This window comes from Gracilinanus agilis, chromosome 3 (genome assembly GCF_016433145.1).
Source record: "Gracilinanus agilis isolate LMUSP501 chromosome 3, AgileGrace, whole genome shotgun sequence".
NCBI lineage: Eukaryota > Metazoa > Chordata > Mammalia > Didelphimorphia > Didelphidae > Gracilinanus > Gracilinanus agilis.
The window spans coordinates 263,909,902-263,920,944 of NC_058132.1; the positions used below are offsets into that span (position 1 = coordinate 263,909,902).

At 36.2% G+C, this 11,043-nt stretch overlaps 1 pseudogene; it reads left to right on the forward strand.

The window, feature by feature from the left end:
* The first annotated feature begins 2,810 nt into the window (after positions 1-2,810).
* On the forward strand, positions 2,811-2,933 carry LOC123243539 (annotated as a pseudogene).
* Positions 2,934-11,043: the final 8,110 nt, after the last annotated feature.

The window sequence follows — 11,043 nt, forward strand, 5'->3', positions numbered from 1 at the left end:
TACTTTAGCTATGGTAAGTAACTTGATCCATTAGGACAATGAATGAGAAAATACAAGAGGAAAATTCTAGAGAATCAGATTTCTAGAATCACTATACTGACTCTATGTATACACTGAAGAGGACAGCGAATGTAAACATGAAATAAAAATAAGAGAAAGCTTTTGTCTCCAGCTCCAACATTCCTAGTGCCCTTTCTTTCTTTCCTAATTAATTTGTAAAGTGCCTGCTATGCTCTGCAGAATTTAATTCCAATAAGTTTAAGAATAGTCAGTCCCTTTAGGGATGAAACAGGGTTATGAATAGCTAGACGAAACTGCTTATATTATCAATACATTCTTTAGAAATATTAATAAAATAATACAATTGTGTTCTTTTATTATAGGAACTATCAAGCACTGGCTTAATTTTGAAGAATTTGATCCAATTTGACAAGGCAGAATTAACCATATAGGACATCAAACAAGAAAAAATCCCTAAGGGCACCTACTGCATAGAGCCAATTCATTTTTAAAGAAACACATCCATCATTCAATTTTTGGTGTCTATAGATTTCTTCTTAGTCAAAGGTCAGGAGAGAAAGTAATGACAGCCTAAGCACCAACTTCCTCCATCAAGGGAATTAGTAGTGGAACCATTTGTTTCTTTCATTGACTATAGCCATGATGACGAACCTATAGCATGTGTGCCAAAAAGGGCATGCAGAGCCCTCTCTGTGGGCAAGTGCACCATGGCCAGCTAGAGTTCATTACTAGAAAGACAGAGGGAATCAGGGGAGCTACTCCTTTCCCTGTCTCCACTGGGCTGAGTACATTTTTTTCACTTCACCCATCCTTCTGCCCAGCAGCCCAATGGGAGCTCTTTAAATGCTGCAGAGCTGGAAGGGGAATGGAATGCTCCAGCCACTCCCTTACCCCTCTCCATGAATGTCCTCACTTCATCCACTCCTCTACTCAATAGCCCAATGGGTGTGCTTCCTCCCCTGTCTGCGGTGGGGGTGCTGCATGGGGTCTCTGGGGGAGAATGTCCATGGTACACATTCTCTAAAAGGTTTATCATTGATGATCTATGGCTTCAACAACTAACTGGGACCAAGAAATGTAACTTACAAGATATGTACAAGTATCAATAACCTGTCAGTTCATGGATGGACTGCATTCCAACTTAATTAAACAAATATTTAAGTGTCTTCTCTTGGAAATCATTGATTAGATGCTGGTAATATAAAAATAAAAGTAAACAGAGATGTTGCTATCAAGGAGGGGAGAGAGAGAGAGAGAGAGAGAGAGAGAGAGAGAGAGAGAGAGAGAGAGAGAGAGAGAGAGAGACCTAAATATAAGGTAATAAGAGAAAGGAGAAAAATTGAGCTGAACCTTGAAGAAAACTAAAATTTGTAAGACATCTTGGGGTAAGGAAGGCATAAATCCAGATAAGTAGAACAAGTTATACAAAGGCAGGGAGATGAGAGAAATGATTATTTCATATAATTAGCAAATAGTCCTTTGAGGCTGAAATGTAGAGAGTATGAAAGAAAATGATGTGAAATAATTTTGAATATCACCCCATTTCACTTTAAGTAACTATTTGCATCAGATGAGACCTCTATTGATCAACTAAATTCATTAAATTAAAAGCAAAAAGTCCTCAAGAATTTGGAAGGATAAAACTGAATGATGCTACCCAGGAAGTGTTTTGGAGTTGGCTCTCTTTGATAAAATAAGCAAGTCAGTTCAGAAGCTGGGCATTCAAGTATCTGGCCAATCTAGAGAAGAAATCAGTCCCTTGAAAGAGAATCACTAGGAGGGGGTGGAGAGAAGAGTCTTTTTTTCTCCCCTCACCTTGACCAAAGGGTGACAACATGAACTTTAAAAGGCTGGAAGATTTGAGACTTCCTATGGGCATATTAGCAGAGTTCCTGGAAAAGCCAATGACAGTGTTTGCATCAGGTGATTAAACCAAACTAGGCATCCCCAGGAAAGATATAAATGTATTCATATGTATCATTCGTATATCAACACATCTCAGCTCAAAATATTTCTCAAGTTCTCTATTCCCTCTACAATTAAATATTTAACTCATCCTTCTGGTATTTAAAGCCTTCCACAAGCTGACCCCAACCTACTTTTCCAGATTAGCTTCATCTTACCCCCTTCATTCACACCACATGCCAAAACAGACTACTAGCTGTTCCTGAACTCAATCTTCCAGTTCCTGGCACCATGCATTACATTGCCTCTGCTTCTCCACCTCTAAGAATCTCTACTTACTGTAAAGGCTCATCCCAGGTGCCACCACTTCCATTAATAGTCCCTCCTCTCCCTTGCTAGTGTTCTCTCTTCTCTCCGATTACCATGTGCTCACTTGTGGAGAAAAGCAATGTAATTATCTCTGTTCCTTTCCTCCAGTAGATGCCAACCTTCTTAAGGAATAGAACTGATATCATTCATTTTTGCACAGAGTCCTATACATATTAGGCATTTAATAAATGATTATTTAATTGATTTACAGATCTGATTTGAGGCAGAGGGACCCTCTGAAGTCTTTCTTAATCAAATGATTATATGAAGAAGGGAAGGAATAAGCACTCATATGTGCTAGACACTGTACTAAGCACTTAAAATTATTTTTTCTTATATAATCCTCACAACAACACTGGGAAGTAGGTGTTATTACTATTCCCATATGGTGGTAAAACTAAGATAAAAACCAGTTAAGAGACTTGCCCAGGGTTACCCACAGCTACTGAGTGCCTGAGGCTAGATTTGAACTCAGGTCTTACTACCTTCAGGCCAGTGTTCTGTCCACTGCACCAAGCTTTGTGCAGTGGCAGTATTGTAGCCAATGAGGTTTATCTGAGGCACAGCGATTCCTAATTGAAAACTATTCGTTGCACCACCAGCTGCTTATGTGATTCTTTGACAAAATATAAACTATTTAACGACATGAAAATAGATCCAAAAAATAATGTTGCTTTAGAAATGTGGAAGGAAAATGGATAAATCATGTAGCAGAATTTTAATGACTTTTTAAAAAGAATTCTTTATTTTCTGCCTTCCTCTTAAGGTAAAATTCCCACTCTTTTTACAAAACACTCACACACAAACTAGATATGAGATTCAGTGGGTTAACTTATGAATATTATCAGTTTTAAGTATTCCAATTTCTTTTTGGCAGATTCTTAATAGATGGGAGCTATTTAAATGAGAAGGAAACTTTAATCTGTAGCTGCAATTTTAAGTTTCAATTCATTTATTACCAACTTAGTCATGGACCAATCTTGTAACCACACTTCAGCAACTCAGTCTACAAAATGAGAATAACACCAATAAACAGAAGTTCTCAGAGTATCAGTGAATTCTTTGGAAAGCCATCTATATAAAGAGAGCTGAGGATCTAAGAAGTACCTTCAGAACAGGCATTCGAAGAAAATGTCATGCAGTCAAATTACATAAAGCATTAAAAAATGGAAGCTAAGTATCAGATGTTCCTCAAGACATTTTCAATCTAGTCGGAAGAAAGACAGCCACTCATGATTTCTACACCATTGTAAAAATTATTATTGTTTTTTATTCTGATGCTGAAAGTTATATTTTATGAAAACCAAAAGAAATAGAATTAAAGTAATGGGCAGCAGTCAGGCAGGACAACTGCACCATAAGCCAAAAATCTTTGCCATGAGAACAATACTGAATTATTGAAGGATGGTGACCCAGGGTCTTGCAGAGATTCTATGAAAATAATCAGAGCTCAGATACAATTCAGTTTATCAACATAGGAACACAAGTATTTGGGAAATACACAAACAGCATACTTTTGTTCTTAACTTTTGTCTAATATTATCACATGATGTTTTTGGTGAAATGCAGTTGACATCCTAGACAACAATAATGTTATTGTTTAGTGATATCAAGTGTCCTGCAGATACTTCCACTGCTTTTCATTGAACATTCAGCAATACACTATTGTATTGTTGAATTATATATCTCCTGTTGCTTCAAATGGCACATACACACTAAGGATTCTTTCTTAAAGCAAAGAGGAGGGGAAAGGGATTGAGTGACTACTCGACATTTATCCATCTCAACATCAAGCATCTGTCACTTGATTTGAATACTTCCTCTAGTGATCACAGCTTTCCCACAGCCATATCCAGAGAGAAGGGCCAATGAGTTGCTAAGATCTGAAAAATAGCAATAATGGTGATGACTCCATCTTTGACGAAGAGTTGCCCCAAACTTAACCAGGCTCCTCTTCAGATGATAAACATTCAATACAGATGTGGGCCTATATGCAAGTACATTCCATTTTGGCTGGACCTGCCAAAGTTTCACTTCCTCACTCTGGTTATAATATCTCAGAGGACCCCCTACATCCCAATGAAGATTCACAATTGGATTCTGGCAAGGTTAACAGTGAATTATTCAGTCACTTCAAAATGTGAGGTGCCATTTTGTTTTCTTCACATCGACATTTAAAAATAATTAGCATTCTGATTTTAGATACACAAAATCATTGACTCAGACTTAGAAGAGTCTGTAATGGTCACCTGGTCATCATGGTCATTCTCCCCATAAATAATCTCCCTCTACAATACCTTGACTATTTATTACCAGTGTCAGGGAACTCAATACTTCTCCATATGGTTCATTTTAGGGAAGCTTGCGTTTTGAGGAAGTTCTTTATATTAAGTAAAAATGCTTTTGTTATTACTTCTATCAGTATTGCCTCCTGGGGCAATTGATCACTCAGTTTAATTCAGTAGGCATTTATTCGGTGCCTATTATGTGTTAGGAATTGTAATGTGCAGGAGAATCAAAGGCAAAAATCGTGTCTTCAAGGAACTTATATTCTAAGCTGGAAAAAATTATGAAAAATATATACACAGTAATTTCTGAATGGAGAACCCTAGCAACTAGAGGGTATGATCAGAATAGGCTTCCAGTAGAAAGGGATACAAGCTGAGCTTTGAAGAAAAGTAGGGGTTGTAAGAGGACAAAAGTAGAAAATGCATTCCAAATATAGGGATAGCCTTATAAAGGCATGGAGATCAGAGGCAGACTGAAATGTACAGGGAGCAGCAAGGAGACCATAAACAATGTGTGGAGAACTTGTACATTAAGACTAGAAAAGTAGAGTGGTCCAAGACAGCAAAGGGCTTTAAAAGCAAACTGAGGACTTTACATTTTGTCCTAGAGGAATGAAGAAACTAATAGTTCTTGAACAAGGGAGTGACTCTGTTATACATCTGCTTTGGGGATATCAATTTGGCAGCTATGTGAAGAATAGATTGAACTCTTCCCCATGATGGCTATTCAAACAATTCAGATCAACTGTCGTTTTACTTAAAATTTATTTTAATTCCTTATTGTAACATGGAAGGGACTTTGGTCCTCAAAGACTATAACAGTGGAGTGCAAGCTCTCATATGTTTTAAACTAGTTGGAAAGCCCTTAAGTATGGACCCAGTGGTAGAATGTATTTCCTTTCTTAGGACCAGACTAGGAAAAGTCAGAGATTCTTATCACAAGAAGTTTGATCACTGGATGATGAGTTTTTGTTGTCAGCTTCTTCTGCCAGAGCAACCTAAAGACTAAGGACTTAATATACAAAAAAGTTCCCTCTTCTATGTCACTTTCTACAACCATTGTGTTGATGACACAATCCTTTTAATAATACATAAATAAATGGCTTAATGCACTTATGTGTTCTTTGGGAAATGACCAAGAGTTGATGTGCTCATTGAAAAACTGAATCACGTCCATAACATGGAGAAATTAGGAGTAAATGGATAGTGAAGAAATTAAGAGTAAATGGATAGTGGTGAGCATGGTAAAGACAGAATGACATCATAAAAGACAAAAATAACCATTTCATAAAAATCAGTCAGTTAGTAGAAGGTAGAATCAAAATGACAGAGAAGTTTCATGGACCCTTCTACAAAATTACCCTCTAATTAAAACTGTAATCTAAGGTATCAGAACAAATTCTGGAGCAGCATAACCCATAAAGGATGGGATGAAGTAATTTTTCACACCAGGACAATTTAGATGACCAGCACAAGGGTTACAGGACACAGGAGTAGAGGTGGACTACAAAGTAACAATCCCCATAGTAGCAATTGGTCCTCCAAGCAGTTGAAGTAGCTACAAAGATTTTCCAAGATCTCAGCCACGGACAGTAAGGGGGGATTCGACAATTGCTCAGGAAGAGATTATGTGAATCCTTTTGCTGGCTGTGAGTATGAGATTCTAGTTGCACTACCTTTATGCAGATCCAGGAAGCAGTTTTGGGACATGGTCTTGCGGGGGAAGAGGAGCTTTAGAATACACCAAAGTTGTCAGCTATAAGGAAATGGGCAACTGATCACAATTCCATTGAGGAAAAGAATGATTTTGGTTACTCAAAGACCAGAGCACAGACCTAGAGAGTATTAAACACACCTCTCCTTATGTCATAGAACCTTGGAAGAACTGAAAGTAGATAGATCCCCAGAGCTAGCTTTAAAGGTAGCTGCACAACAAACCTAAAGCTTGGAATAGTCAAAATCAGACAGAAAGTCCAAAGAATGAAAAAATAGAAGAAAATGCGAAATATCTCATTGGAAAAAACTTATCTGGAAAATAAATGCAGAAGAAATAATTTAGAATTATTTTACTACCTGAAAGACTTAGACATTATTTTTCAAGAAATTATCAAGGAAAACTGCTCTGATATTCTAGAACCAGATGGTAAAATAAATATTGAAAGAATGTACCAATCACCTCCTGAAAGAGATCCTAAAAGAATAATTCCCAGAAATACAATAGCAAAATTCCAGAACTCCTAGGTCAAGGAGAAAATATTGCAAGCAGCCAAAAGGAAACAATTCAAATTTCATGAGGCCACAATCAGGATAACATAAGATCTAGCTGTTTCTACATTAAAAGATTGGAGGGCCTGGAATATGCTATTCCAGTGGACAAAGGAACTAGGACTTAGCCAATAAAACTGAGCATAATCCAGCAGGGGGAAAATGGGCATTCAATGAAATGAAGGTATTTCAAACATTCCTATGAAAATACCAGAGTTTAATGGAAAATTTTACTCTCAAATATGACTCAAGAGCAGCATAAAAAAGTAAAGCGGGAAACAGAAATCAAAAAACATTCAATAAAGTTAAATTGTATACATCCCTGCACAGGGAAATGATTCTTGTAACTCCAAAGAACTTTATCATTATTAGGAAAGTAAAAAAAGTACACAGACAGAAGACAAGCGTTTGAGTTGAATATGATGGGTTGATATTAAAAAAATAAAATTAAGGCATGAGAAAGAAGAATGCATTGGGAAGAGGGGAAAGGGAAAAATAGAATGGAGTAAATTATCTCCAATAAAAGAGGAATGAAAGCTTTTACAGGGAAGGGGAAGATGGGGGAGGTGGGAAGGGGAACATATGATTCTTACTCTCATCAGAATTGGCTCAGTGAAGAAAGAACATACACAATCAATTGAATATAGAAAATCTATCTTACCCTACAGGAAAGTAGGAGGGGAAGGGATAAGTGGTGGGAGAAGGGGGTCTTATAGAAAAGAAGGCAAAGTAGGGGAGATGGAGGTCAGGAACTAAAAATAGGTAATAGAATGTAGAGTAATACTCATTAGTTATAACATTGTAAAAATTATAAGTCTCTAATAAAGGCCTCATTTCTCAAATACATACAGAAATGAATCAAATATATAAGAATTCAAGTACCTTCCCAATTGATAAATCATCAAAGAATATGAACTGGCATTTCTCAAAATAATGAAAGCTCTCTATAATCTTGCAAAAAATACTCTAAATCACTATTAATTCGAGAAATGCAAATTAAAACAACTCTGACATACCTTCCCACACCTATCGGATTATCTATTATGACAGAAAGGAAAATGACAAAATTTGGAGAGGATGTGGGAAAATTGAAATATGAATGCACTGCTAGGGGATTTGTCAAATGATTCAATCATCCTGGAGAGCATTTTGGATCTATGCCCAAAAGGCTATAAAAAGTACATACCCTTTGACAAAGCAATACTACTACTAGGTTTGTATCCCAAAGAGATAAAAATCAAAAAGGAGAAGGACCTAGATATACAAAAAATATGTAAAGCAGCTCTTCTTGTGGAGGCATAAAATTGGGAGTGAAAGGGATAACCATCAATCAGGGAATGGCTGAGTAAGTTATAGTATATGATTGAAATGGAAAACTATTGTGCTATAAGAATGACAGGAAAGAAGAGCTCAGAAAAAACCTGGAAGGACTTATATGAACTGAAGCAGAGTGAAATAAGCAGATCCAGAAGAACATTCTACACAGTAACAGGAATACTGTACAATGAACAACTGTGAATAACAGCTATTCTCAGCAATACAATGATTCAAAACTATTTCAAAGGATTCATGTTAAAAAAAATGCCATCTGCTTCCAGCGAAAAAGAACTGAAAGAGTCTAAATCTAGACCAAAGAAAATTTTTGCACTTTCTTCCTTAATTTTTTTGTTTAAGTTTCTACTATCTCAACGTGGGGTAAAGGAGTTGGGGAGGGAGGGGATTCAAGCCTCAATATTCTTTGGAAAATGTTGGAAATTGTTTTTACATGTAATTGAGGGAAAATAAAATTTAAATTTAAAAAATAAATAGAATACTTGAAGATAAAAAAAGACAACTATAGGTTGTAAACAATGCAGTCATTTGGACATTTGAGAATTGGTTATCTGTAGAAATTATAAAATTTAGAGCTAGAAGGGACCTTGAGACCATGAGGACATTGGGTCCACCAGACTCATTTAACAGATGATAAAGCTGAGGCCCAGAAAACAGAAGTAACTTACTCAAGGGTAGAGTAATTATATTCTCTACTCTATCTACTCTACTCTACTCTACTCTACTCTACTCTACTCTACTCTGCTCTGCTCTGCTCTGCTCTTCTCTACTCTAAGAAATGGACCACTAGAAGACTATGTATCCTATTCTTCACTCCAGCCATTTCTCATCTATGTATCTTATCCTTTTTCTATCTATTTATCTGAGAACCATAATCAAAGCTTTACAACCATTGGAAAGCCTCTGGGAAAGCTCTGAAAATGGACTGCTCTATTGACATCCCTATCAACCACGTCTTTCTATATATATTTTTTTCTCCCATTAGAAAGTAAGCTTTTGGAAGGCAGGAACTAGAAATATCAATTTTGTATTTGTATTCATGGTGTTCTGTAGATAAGAAGTGCATAATAAATACTTCTTATAGTCATTCATATCATTGATTACTAAGACCTAAGGTCATAGTAAGTGTTAAATTTGACAGAAAAAATAACAAACTTTATGAAATTATAGCTGCTTTGACCTGAGCTATTTTAACAAGCTGACACCTCTGAAAAACAGAAAATGAGCAAAAATAATGACATTGACTCTGAATATCACCATTTCTTAGAAAAGTTTAATTGATGCAAAATAGTTGCCACAACAAGGAGGCTGAAAGAGCCCAGAAACTGACTCAGCCAGCAAATACAATCTCCTTGCCAAGTGGAGAAACATAGCAGCCAAGGTAAACACAGATTTAGAACAAAAATTCACTTGAAAAACATCACATAGAAGGATAATAATAATAGCATCTCACATTTACATTGCACTTTGAGATTTCCAAAATGTTTTCCTCATAACAACCCTGTGAAGTAATCCAAGCTATCAGTGCTTCTTTCTTGTAGATGAGAGAACATTTTCCAAAAGGGTTAAGTTGTTTGTTCATGACCCCACAGCTAGTAAGTATCTGAAGCAAGACTGAATATCAAGCCTCCTAACTGTAAGTCCAATGTTGTGCTTCTTCTCACACAACTAATACAATTAAGTTTTGGAATGAGGATAGAAAGCTAGTACTTTCTTGAATCCAGATTTGATGGTCTCTCAAATCATATTGTTTCATCCAATGCAGAGCTGAAGGCAACTTCAGTTATTGTCTATTTTATGTCATATTCTAAAATTATGTTGAGCTTGAAAATCTACCAAGCTCCCCAGATCATCTTCACTACACTTATGCCTATCCACAAACCCCCTTATCTCTCACTTGAGTACTACACTGGTTCCCTCAAGATATTGAAACATTTATTTAAAAAAAAACAGAAAAAGCCTCAAATAAATTGGGTGGATCTTATTATAGAAGCTCATGGAGCAACAGACATGAATAATACAATATGTGAAACCATCATAGGATCATAGATTAAGATATGGACATTCTTAGCTCATCTCATCCAACCCCTTCATTTTGTATATATGGAAACTGAGGTCTATAGAGAAACTACATACCTAAAGTCATGAAGTGATAGGTGTAGTATTTGAACCCAGGTCCTCTAATTCCATAGTTAGTGCCTCTTTTAACTGTCCTATGCTACCTTTCCCATCTACCAAATGTATTTAATTATCATATGCTACTTAAGTTTTCTCTTTTTTAGACTAAAAATTTCTTAGTTCAGATATTCATTCTTCATGCAACTTTATCATCATCTTAGTTATTCTTCTATAGGTATATTTCATTTTGCCAGTATCCTTTTTAAGATATGTGCCAAGAAGGGAGCATTATATTCTAAATGTAGTATAACCAGAGAATAGTACAGTGGACTATAATCTCTCCTTCTAGATGCCACACTTTTATTAAAACCATTTAAGATTAAACTAAGTTCATTGGCAAAAATGTCATAGTCGAGTTAAATAATTCATCTCAACAGACATTAAAGTGACTTGTACAAAAATATTTATAGCCACGCTCTTTGTGGTAGCAAAAAAATTGGAAAATGAGGTGATGACTTTCAGTTGAGGAATGGCTAAACATATTGTGGTATATGTTGGAGATGGAATACTATTGTGTTCAAAGGAATAATGAACTGCAGGAATTTCATGTGAACTGGAATGACCTCCAGGAATTAATGCAGAGTGAAAGGAGCAGAACCAGGAGAACAGAGACACAATCAAATGTAATAAACTTCTCTATTAGCAGCAATGCAAGAATCCAGAATACTTCTCAGGGATTTATGAG